This window comes from Anser cygnoides, chromosome 1 (genome assembly GCF_040182565.1).
Source record: "Anser cygnoides isolate HZ-2024a breed goose chromosome 1, Taihu_goose_T2T_genome, whole genome shotgun sequence".
Lineage (NCBI taxonomy): Eukaryota > Metazoa > Chordata > Aves > Anseriformes > Anatidae > Anser > Anser cygnoides.
The window spans coordinates 165,288,391-165,299,411 of NC_089873.1; the positions used below are offsets into that span (position 1 = coordinate 165,288,391).

The following is an 11,021-nucleotide window of genomic DNA, read 5'->3' on the forward strand; positions in this document are numbered from 1 at the left end:
TAGTTGGGGTTGATGGGAAAGACAAGAACAACAAAAAACACAATAAGAATATATATAAAAATAGTGTCAAATAGACCAAATTCTACAGTGGAAGGGGTCTCCACCAACAACACTGAATTCCTGCTTGTGAAGAAGACAGGATGCACGTCTCACCTTTCTGCTTAAGGATGACTGATGCTGTCACCCTTAGGACTCAGAGGCTTTGAAAAGAAGATATGGCATCAGATGAAAGGGATAGATACATGTTAGTTTTCTAATATAACAAATTTTAATTTTAATTTAATGTGACTTTTCTGTATTAATTCAGCTAAAAGGGTCAATATTAATATAGCTACTATTAATAATGTCTATTGTCTTTTTTTGTTACAATGGTAAAACTTTATTTGGATTAACATTAAATTTATAGGTCTGTATATGCATAACAAGACTTTTACTCTTAACAAGATTATTTTAGTGTAACACAATGCCCATCTGGAATGCTTCTGCTAAAATGAAAACTCCCACCTCCCTTAAAGTATAGCTTGAACATCACCACTCTATGTATTCCCTGACTCATTCTTCACTCTCTCTGGCATCAAGAGTGATGATCTTGTCTTTGCTTCTCAAAGCCCTTCCTGTCTTAAACTTACATCACCTGATTCAGTACCAGGCAGTAAAGGTTTATTTTGTACATAATTCCAAGGTTTTTCACTTTCCTCTTAGATGCGGGTAAAGATATTTTTGTACTCATCCTTCTTCATATTTTTCCCTCAAACATAGTAAGAATACTGTCTAACAGTACATACTTCTTCTTAATCCCTCTTTAAAACTTGGTTGTTTTTTTTTGTCTAAAACATACTAAAATTGTACAGAGCTACAAAGCTGGTTTATAAATGCCGATGTCAGTCTGACTGAATATTATGTTCTATTTTTCAGTCTGTATCAACAGATTAACTTATCTATATTGTATATAGCCTTAATGAGGACCATCTATTTTTAAGTGTTTGTTCAAGACCTTCTTTGTACATATGATTTCCATCCACTACACCTATGAATTTCCTCCTAATTAAAAGAGGGAATAGGATCTGATCCCCAGTACTCAGGCCAAATAACACCAACTGGCTTATGCACACACAGCTTAAAATTACTGTCTACTAGAGTGAAGTGAAAGCTTAATTAGTCTGAAAAAGAGAAAGGAATGAATACTTTAAGTACTGTGAGGAGCCAAACGGGTGCTTACGCTTCTTCTTGGCTCTGTTTTTCTTAAAAACACAGATGCACCCTCAAAATGTTAGAGTTAATAATTATAGTAGTAGGAAAGGTGGAACTTTCGTTTCCCTTCTCAAGAAACTGTGTACTGTTTGGTCCTCTATAAAATGGAAGTTTGGAAATAGCCAGTGAAATGACTCCTACTATCCCCTAGGTTTACTGCAGCATTTTCCACACTTTTTCTTCCCTGAGTTTCTTTGATTTCTGAGTTTAAAAATACAGGTAAGATACTTTGTTCTATTATTTCATTTGCTTGCTCCAAATTTATACCCATTACCACACGTACATACATATTATCAATTTTTAAAACTGTGTTCAACAGGATGGCCTCTTCAAAGGAAAAAAATCATTTCTAAATAGTTTTGGGGGACATAGTTCACAATATTCTGGAGAAAATGCACAGTCAAGATAGGTTAACCACAAAGCTTAAACAGTAAAATGTTCACTCAAAGAAACCTATATTTTTTTAGAAGATTTTACCCTTTTAGAGGCCATTATGAGTTTGTTTTGTTTTAAAATGTCTTTTCAGAAAGCAATTAAGAATGAGAAAAAAGTAAAACTGGACCACTGAACAAAGAAATTTTTCCAGTATTACTCTGTCAATTACAATTTAAGTATAGCAGTTCAACAGATATGAAGAAAATAACCACAGAACCAAACAGTGATCCCTTCCTGCAAACATTCCTGTAGATTCTGAACCATTAACTTAAAAAAGCCTCTTAAATGAAAGACATAAAATGTGTATTATAAGAAAAAATGGATCAAGGCAAAACTGCTGTTCTCAGTCCATCCTTAATTCCACTTATTTTGCAAAATACAGTGCAATAAAGCAAGAAGGGCATGTTCTGAATTATTTCTTCAGCAGGCTACATACCTCTATAAAACAATAATATATGTTAAGTATTCTGATTTCTGGAAAACTCCACTCTTCCTAGCTATTTTAATCTTATTGAAACTGTTTGTTTCATTTAAATTTGAAAATAACTTCTGAAAAACTCTACATGTGGTATTGCGTAATTAGTACTCACAGCTTCTCACAGTCCTCTGAAATTGTGTAATTAACTTACACATAAGTAATTGGATCAATTTTTACCCTCAGAAAGTGTGAATAATTGTTAGCATTACTATATACCTAATGTAAGCAATCACAATTTAAATGTATTCATAACAATAATACTGTTTTGTTTTGTTTGTTTGTTTTAATCTAATAAAGTATATAATGATTTATGACCATGAAAAACTGCTCTGTTGCTTAAAGACTAGCTGAAAGATTTAAGGAACAAACCTTGATTTTGACGTAGTTCAGCTGAATTTAGAAGAACAAAATTAGGGACATAAAGGAACAAATCATAGTTTCCTAGTCAGCACAATCTGACAGCAAGATCTTGAGTCTGATGGTCATCTCAGATCTCTTCACTGCTATCAACTTTCTTCATTGTACAGTAGTCAGAAGTGAGTCAAAACTTTGGCTTTGCCTTAGTTGAAACATCACCTTACCATCAAATATTTAAAGTGAGGATCACTGTAAACATATGTAAAAGAATATGTGAGGCAGCTCATGTAGTTAAAATGCCTTGCTGAATGATGACATTACCTCTTCCATGTTTTTATATTTGGGAGAGCGAGAGCAGTTACTGAGAGCATTGTCTGATATGCAAGGGAGGCTTCTCTTACCTCCATTTTTGTACTTTGCCATCCCCCGGGCCAGCTATGAGCAAGCATGAGCTCTGCAGCTTTGCAAATGATTCTGACTGCTGCTCTGTGATTATGCGTATGCCCTATGCACCATAAAAGGATAGAAGAAACACTTAAAGCTCTAAACATGCAACTATGCACTCTCCCACCCTAAATGTACTAAAACAAGCTTCAAACATGGTGTTTCCTTTGACTATTCGAAGTTCAGGATTTTTTGTTGTTGTTGTTGTTGCTTTGTTGTTTTGTTTGTTTGTTTGTTTTGTTTTGTTTTTTCCTACAGCGATCAGGAATAAGCTACAATCTGTCTTTGGCAATACACACTCTAGATCTTAATCATCTATTTATAAAGACATTTCCTCTTTACAAATAAATGTAGAGTGAAATAGAATAAATATTCCTTTTAAAACCAAATGTTTATGTTTTGGAAAATGCCTGTTTACCAGGAATTCCTTAAACAGAATGATTTTCTCCAGCTGTAGGAAAGGTTTCCATTAAAGTGCTTTTATATTCATTGCATTCACTACTGTAACAGTGACCCTCTGCTGGGTAATGAGTGAGTTAGGGTTTCAGGTTACATCAAATCCTTCCTTCTATCTGTAACAGGAAGCCTGTGGTGGTGTAAGTTAGCTGGTTAGCTGATGAAAGGGCATGATAACACCACAAGGAATGCAAAGCCTGTTGATCTCTATATGCAACGTAATGACGGATATTTCCTTTAGAAAAAGCTTTCTTAAAAAAAGAAAAAAAAAAAGTGATGGATTAGAGTACAGCAGCATGCAAGATAAGAAGCATGCTTCCTAACTCCTTTGCACTGTTTCTCCTGACAGCGGTCTAGAAGCATATCCAGAGCACTGCCTGACAGCAGTATCCTAAGATGATCACTCATATTGCATGATTTTCACATGATTGATTTCTAAACAGGCTGCCTTGCCATATAGTTGAATCACTCCCTACTAAGATCATCCTGAATGAGGCTAATATGAAAAAAAAGCAGTCTGTTACTTCACTGTTGCTCAGCAATTCAGAGGAGACTAAAACAGAGTTACAGATTCACTAGAATATTTGCCATCTTTCCTGCCTAGACTCACTTCAGGCTCCAACTCTACCTCCTCCAGTTCCTTGATCTTTCTCTTAAACCTACCTCAGAGTTAATCTCTCCCTTTGCCACCAATCATTAATACTTTAATCTCTTCTCAGCACCCCAGACACGCATGGATTCTTCTTGACTAAGTGGTCTCCATGGCCCTCTAATACCTTATCTCCTTATCCAAGGACCTATCCACAGTCTGTTGTGAAATACACCAGACTCACACACATGACCCATTATGACACCAAAAGCTGGAATTCATTTGATGATTTAAATTATTTCTTGCTGATAAAATATTTAACAGGAGATTACTGAGATAATATTTGGCATATTTCCTTGAAACACTAGGGGTCCATTCTTAAAATATGTAAATTATTAATGATACTTTATAAAGCACTGATTAGTGAAACTTTCATACCACTCAGTACATTGATATGAGGTCAGCTTTTCCAATTCAGACCAAGATCTGTATCACACAGAGAACAATAATAAATACAGGTCTTCTTCCTCTGGCACAACCACAGCAAAGTTAAGACAAGCACTTTACATTTTTCAAGCCAAAGTATGATGGATTTAGCTATTTTCTTTCATGGCTAAACCAAATTGAGGTATGCTTTGGGTAGTGATAAACTGATTTTTTTGAGCAACAGTATGAATGGAAAGAAAAATCTAATGATAGTCAAAGATGTACAAGTGAAAATAATTTTGTGAAATTACTTGTGATTACTTGTTTACTATGAAGAAGTAAAATATCAAGCTACAAAATGAGTTATGTGTGACTGTCTCAGAAACTCCCTTTTGCTACTTACAGTTGATTAAGCAATATTTTAATCTTAGTGAAAACTGTAAGGACATTACTCATGGAAGTAACTCAGAATAAGCACTTCTGGCTTTAAAATGTTATACTTTTTCATTTAACACAAAGATTATAAAATAAATTCTCCAGGCAATAAACTAAGGTATGAATCTTCCTATTTACTCTTTAGTCATTTTATCTCAAGGTTATTTAGATTTGTCCACCTCCTACATGTTACAAGTAACTCATTGGCCAAAATCCAGCATTTTTCAGACCATTCTAATCTATTGATTAGAACTCTGAACTATTCAATTTTATATATCCATTCTACACTTGTATCCATAATGTAATTTTAGTAGTTATTGTCGTGAGTCAAGGTACAATAATGTACTTTTATTGCCATTATCAGAATTTCTCACTCTATTTTAAGATTTGTAATTAAATATATTTTGATTAAAAATATTTTTGTTAAAGATTATGTTTGTATAAATTGTTTTTGGGTTGCCCTAGAAAAGATATAGGTAGGTGGTCATGTATTCAGCTCATGACAGGGCTGACAATCTAGATTTAATTCAGATGTCTGAATTGGAGCTAAATTTTCTTTGCATGACTCCCAGGAAAAAGCAATTAATTTAGGCTCTTGAAGGATGCAGGCAGATAATGTGACAAACAAGGACTCACCAAAGGCTGTTCTTAAATGGGCAGGCGAAAGGAACATAAGAATAAACATAAGAAACACCTGTTGTCTAAACACAACTAATTCTTCTCAGCTGTCCTTCTCACAGGGAATTCTCTGTTCTGCAGGCTGGGCTTTTCTTCTCTAGATGGACCCTTCTCTGCCCAAAGAGGTGTAGCTCCAAGTTCTCCCCCTAAACTAACAAATCTGAATAGAGCCATAACACCGGGTCAGGGGCAGGGCAAGACAAGCATGACAGTGGGGGAGAGGCTTCAGGTTTCATCTTTTTGAAAAGACAGTTTAGACAGTTTTTGAAAGGGAAAGAAACTGTCACATGGATTGATATTGGGTAGTTGCTGCTCAAGGAGCTGCAGAGATAAAAAGTTGTTAAGGTGTAAACAGCTGTTGCACAAGTGGGTTTGTTTGATTTATTTGTTTTTCTACAGTCAGTTCTGTCTTGACCTTCTCGCTACACAGCTACATGGTCTGTCTTTATTGCAATTCTGGTCATATGCAGAAATCTATGTAAAGTGGCCACCCAAGACACGGGCAAAACTAATTCACTTCTAAGAGCTGGACTTTATAAAAAGATAAAAAAGAAGTGGTTACGGAAACCCTGATAGACCACTTGAAAATAATGGCTTAATAACAAGCTAATTTAATATTTCAGTTAAAATTTAACTGTGACTGCATAACAAAAGCTAGAAAAGATTTTTCCAAGCAGACTAGTACAATAACTTTCCAGAAAACAATGTTTCTTAATAACTAAACCTTACCCCATGATATGACAAGCCAGGTACCCGAAAATGGAGACACATAAAATTGCTGGTTATTTTAATTCAACCGACATAAATGAGCCCTATACTTGAGAGAAAATCTTTTCAACCCAGCATGTCAACTACTTAACTATAAAATTGAAGTCTTAAAAAGGTAAGAATTATTCTGATGTTTTTATTGAGTACTTACAGTTTTCTACCTTTAGATCCATGCTATGAGCTCTCCAGTGGTAGTAGTGTAGGCATAGCTCCTCTTAAGCAAATGTCTGAATGAATATAAAACCTCTCTATTTTTAATCTTTGAACCTGAAAGGTTAATTATTTAACATTACAAAAGATAAATAAAAGAGTATGCAAAATACTTTTTATTTTATGTTAGGAGTAAGTAGTGAGCGTAGATGCTACATGCTATCAGTTTATTATTTCTTCTTTAGAAAAAAACTTATCGTAGAAAAGCTATCAAAGTCCTAAAATATAAATGTTTTCTTAACTTTCTCAAAGAAAAGAAAGACATTTTCTGAATAGTCAGTGTTCATTAAATCCACTAAACTTTTGCTACTCAGAGTGCTTCCTACAAGATCTTTTTTTGTTGGTGGTGGTTTTGCTGTTTTGTTTTGTTGTTATCCTTGTTGTTTTTACTAAGCAACTGAAGATCTGCATTTTTGGTCATTTACTATGGTCTATGTCTTTTTTTTTTGTCTTTTTTTTTTCTTTTTTATTTCTCTCATAACTCACAAACCCAGTACTTGCTGAAAAATGTCCCTCAAATCCCCTTTACTATGTCCCTTTCATTTCCCTTCTATCCTTTTGCAAACTGGTATTCCAAGTGGGCTCCTTCTTGATTACTATTTTCTGGGTGGTGCAGAAATTGCAATCAAATATATGCAACTCACTTCAGCTGCCTGGTCACTAGACCACAAAGCTATCAGCTCTGAAAGATCACTTGTGTGTGTAGCATGCTCCCAGCAATAGGTGAAATGTGTCTTTCAGGTCTGTTACTAACAATTCTTGTAATGAACAAGGTAGTGATTGGAGCTGAGCCTATCAACATCAAGCAAATTATCTGTGATTATATTTCCAACCTTAAATGTAAGGACCCAGAACAATCACTAAATCTTTGATGCCCTCACATTCCTCAATTATCTGTGTTGGGAGGAAAAAAATAAATCAGATGACTCTTCTTTTCACTGATAATTATTTAATGTACTCTCTTCTAAAGTTCTTTTCTCTTAACTCATATTCATCTTTTTGCTGTTAGACTAAAGCACAAATTAGGAAGTCTAGTTGCTTTCAGATGGGTTTTCTAAGACTGAGATCAATTACTGCCTTTTCATACTACATGTTTACTGTAAGTGCTTCACAGCCTAGACCTGAGAGAAAGACAGCTCAGTTACTGTGGAGACCTAAATGCATGCAGGAAAGGGATTAGGTGCTGATTGATACAGACAGTCAATTAGTACTTCAAAGGGAAGCTGACTCCTTGCTTTATATACACAGAACATGGGATAAAAGGTTGTAGTTTGATTTCTTGTAATCTTTGTTGCTTCTGTGTTGACCAGGACAGCATGATATTGGAAGGTTTCTCGGAAGTTAGAAGAGTCCTGCATTGGTTCCTAATGGAATGGAAGCACTAAGAGAAACAATGACATTGTGTGATCTGTACACACTAGCTTTTCTAAAGTTTTTCAGGCTGCAATGACTCTCTGGGACTCTGTCTGTTCAAGTTAAAAGTATTCTTAATCGCTGTGATGTGCTGATCAAACCTTGAAATGTCTGGTCAAGTTATTTCCACTAAAGCAGTTCTATTTATGATTAATTAAAATTTCTTCTTGATTGCATACAGTCATTTTTTTTAATGTATAATCCCTCCATTGTGTAGTGATTGGAATTGGCCCAATCCCTAAAATATAGAACATATTATTTCAGTACATGTTATGCCTATGCTGAGATGTATTAAGTTCACCCATTTGATAAAGAAAACCAAAGGTGGAAATCTATGCTGATAACAAGTAAAGCAGTATACTCTAAATATATACTTTCATGGTGTTCATTTGTTCATGCAACTAAATTTATTTATTTTTTATACTGGAATAATACTTTTGCCTGTAAAGGGACTGACTGTGTGTCAGTTTTGTAATACACTGATGTTTGTGGATATGTTTTCACTTTCTGGTCTTCATTCTTCTGAAAGCAGCAAAACATCAGATTAATATGTAACTGCAAACAGCAACATTCAAGAAAAACATTTGTCTTTTGTATACAGTACACATTATTTTGTTCAAATAAAGAATATAAAATATGAATTTAAATATTTAAGGACACAACAGCTAAAGAATATAGGAAATCATTCCTAAAATATTATTACTCTGAAATTATTCCTAAATTATTTTTGTTTTCTCTTCTCCTTCCTCTTCTTCTTCTTCTTCTTCTCCTTCTTCTTCTCCTTCTTTGTCCATCCCCTGATAAAATCTTGAATTTCTTTCTTTAATTATGTTATTTATCTGTTAGACCTAATTGTTCTGTTTCTCCTCAGAAATAAATATAAGGGAATTCCTGTCCAAATGACTATAAAAATGAAAAATATATTATCTAGGATGGAGCTCTAGACCCATCCAATTTTAAATGTTCAATTAAAGCATCCTCTAACTGAGGAGGCAAGGAGATATATTCATCTCACCTAAGTTTAGACAATTAAAGTTTAGATGCTTACACATGAGTCAGTCATTCTTTATGAAAAGTGGAAGGCAGTGGAAGAAATAAACACTTTTAGAGAATGATTACACTGATATATTTTAGATATCTGTATTAGAATGAGAAGAAATAATCTCTGAGGTGCTAAGATATTTTATCACATAAAGTCTACCAGAATCTGATTACTGTTAACTTTGTATATAGTAAATGAAGGAGAAAGATGCTACTCCTAAGTGTAATTTACCCAATTTATTTTTTTTTGTCTGCCTTCCACACAGAGTAGTCTCTTTCCGAATTGCTTATCAGAGCAACGTACAACAGATAAGCTTTTTCATTTGCATGTTTCCTATTTTTGTACTGGTCATAAGGGATTTTATTGGAATTATGTATATAGAAAAAATTTTGTATCGCAGATTGCTCACAGGATGTTACAAAAGTGTGGTTAAACAAATAAATATGAAAGAACACAAGATTTTTTATTTGTTGTGTATCCATTAATCTAGAACAATGAAAGAAAAATATATTTTTCATCAAATCTACAAGCTAGATCTTAAAATTTCATAGTCTTGATATTGTTTTGCTCTGATCATACTAAACATCATTGATGCTGATGTACTATGGTTCATGAATGCTCCTATCAGCTTTACCCACACACAGTATTACATCACTTCTACAGGCTTTCTTCCTATGAAACTCCGTGGGGAAGGAAAAAAAATTCCTTTTTAGTTTATAGTTAACCAACATGACATCTTAGTGGTTTCCATGTCTTCATATGCATATTTTCTAGCCTAGCCCAAGGGAAACTATTCCACGGTATAGCAGCCAGAGTGATACTACAGCACAGATAATGTTGTTAAGAATTATACCCTAGAACACCAAGTGGAATAGACGTTTTGATGCTTTCTGGTTTTCAGTGCCATGTCACACTGAGTGCATTATGTTACTGTGTTTTGTTTCTTTCACTATGTAACAGTATAACTTGGAATTTTGATTGATCCCAAATCCTACTGTTACCTATATCCAGTGCCTGTGTTGAGATAGCATGGTGATAACATGTTCTAAAGGGTAGATAGGGTAGAAACAAATAAGCACCTTTTCACTGATGAAAAGCTAAACTGTACATCAACACTCTTCTTGTGATGCTGATACCAACTGTCAGAGAATTTTATCTAGAAGATATGACTCACTGTACAATATAGAAACAATTCTTTACATAAATAGTGCAACCAGCTATTAGAATAACTACGGAACCTAAAGAACTATCTCACATTCAGTATATTTATCTCTATCTGTGATAAATGTAATTTTCTTTCTCTTTCATCCTTGTTTATTTAGGATAGATTCAGGTCTGCTGAAAGAAGAGAATAATAAGGTGTGCCAAATGCTTTAAATTAGCAATTTTCCCTGTGGTTCTAAAAGGGAAAAACATCTTGAAATTATTCAAAAAGCACTTCCTAAAACATGTTGAACAATAAAAATCTCTTTGAAAAGAAATGTTAGAAAGCTATACTGTAGTTAAATTGAGTCTCATTTCAAACCCTTAGATTGAGAAGTAGTCATATAAATCTCAAAAAAAAAAAAAAATCCTAAAGAACTGAAGAGAATTGTGAGGCTGTTGACACTTTTTCACTTAATCCAGAAACATTAATTTTGGTAATACACTAAATCCACTAGGACTTGTATCTGAATTTCCCATGTTGCTCCACAGCTCTTACGGTATCTGCACCATAGCTAAGTAATATGCCAATATCATAGCAGTACCACTAGGCCTATACTATACTGGACAATACTACACAGACACTTGTGCTACAGTGCCATTGCAGTACCAGTCTTGCCTTTCATCCTGCATTAATGTACACAGACCAAACACTTCCTCTTCTGTGCTTCCAGCCCCTGCAAGCAATGTCAACAGTGCTAAAATTCTGAAGACCGGGGAAGAAGATGCCTGACCATTCACACTGGCAAATAATCAGCTCTCTCCTCCATCTCTGCCTTGGCCCGTTCACTCCTAGGAATGCTTCCAAAAGGCAGTATGAACAAGACTAAAGGGAT

The 11,021-nt window shown here is 34.5% G+C and overlaps 1 long non-coding RNA gene across 1 annotated transcript; it reads left to right on the forward strand.

Moving 5' to 3' along the window:
* Positions 1-5,588: 5,588 nt before the first annotated feature.
* LOC106043925 (uncharacterized) lies at positions 5,589-8,479 on the forward strand. Its single transcript, XR_010827257.1, has 3 exons — positions 5,589-5,674; positions 6,299-6,432; positions 7,838-8,479. It is a non-coding gene; the product is annotated as an uncharacterized lncRNA (long non-coding RNA).
* Positions 8,480-11,021: the final 2,542 nt, after the last annotated feature.